The sequence below is a fragment of the Macrotis lagotis genome, chromosome 4 (genome assembly GCF_037893015.1).
Source record: "Macrotis lagotis isolate mMagLag1 chromosome 4, bilby.v1.9.chrom.fasta, whole genome shotgun sequence".
NCBI classification, from domain to species: domain Eukaryota; kingdom Metazoa; phylum Chordata; class Mammalia; order Peramelemorphia; family Peramelidae; genus Macrotis; species Macrotis lagotis.
Window position 1 is genome coordinate 13,394,084 of NC_133661.1, and position 1,120 is coordinate 13,395,203.

The window sequence follows — 1,120 nt, forward strand, 5'->3', positions numbered from 1 at the left end:
GCGGGGATGGCCTGAGTTGTTCCGCCATCTTCCCTCCTCTTCATTCTCCGCCCGCGGATAGTCCTGGATCCAGCGCCACAGTTTTCCGAGGGGGCGGTGACCTTAGAGGACCGAGGTCCCACGGGGGTTGGCCAGGGAGGCCTGGGGCCCCTTCTTCGTGCACCTCGCAATGAGTGGCTCTCCGCATTCCACCGGGGCCCGGGGCGTATCTGCAGTGGGCAGTCTAGCCTCAGTCTTCTGCAAAAAGCGTCCCGACTCGGTTAATTCAAAACCAAAAGAATGACATTGGAGACGGCTGCCCAAGGGCTGCAGCTGCCCAAGGGGAGCCAGTCAGCAGCCCCCGGGGGGGGGGGCGTTCACGTTCAGGGTCTTCTGGGAAAGACTCGAGCGCGGGGGGCAGCCCCCTCGAGCGTGGCGGGGCAGTCTGGGGAGGGTGCTCTGAGGGAGGGCACTGGGAAGAGGGGGTCCTTGCGGGGCACTGCCCGCTGGGGGAGGCCCTGGTACCCGCGGGGCCATGTGGCAGAGGGGGTGAGGGGAGGGAGGTGGGGTGGCCATGTGGGGCTGGCAGGGGGGGGTGCCACGCGCAGCCTCTCCCCACGGAACGCCCGCGGGGCGCCAGGTTGGCACTTTGGCTTCTTTGCGCAGAGCTGAAGTGGGCTCAGGAGGGCTGGTTGGGGTCTGAGTGTGCTGGAGGGGCTCTGCCCGTCTCTCGTCTCCCCGTCTGTCTCTCGTCTCCCCGTCTCTCTGCCTCGGTCTCCGCCTCGGTCGCTTTCTGTCTCGCTCCCTCCGCGAGCGCGCGCTAAGAGGCCGGGAAGGGGAGGGCTTCTTTGGAGAGCATCGTGTTGGGGGGGCCTCGGCGGCCCTCGGGGCCCTGGCTCCCCGCTGCGCCGCGGGGCCCTTCGGGGACCCCCGGCGGGGCGGGCCGGGCGCTCGGGGTGGGGAGGCGGCGCGGAGCAGGGCGCGCCGCGGGCCCCACGGGGGGAGGGGGCGGCCCGGGCGCCGGCGGGGCTCTCTTGGGGGGGGCGCCCGGGCGGGGGGGGAGCGGGGCGCGCGCCAGCGCCCGGGGGGTCCGGGGGGTGCGCGTGGGAGCGCGGCTGAGGGGGAGCGCCGGGGCGTGCGT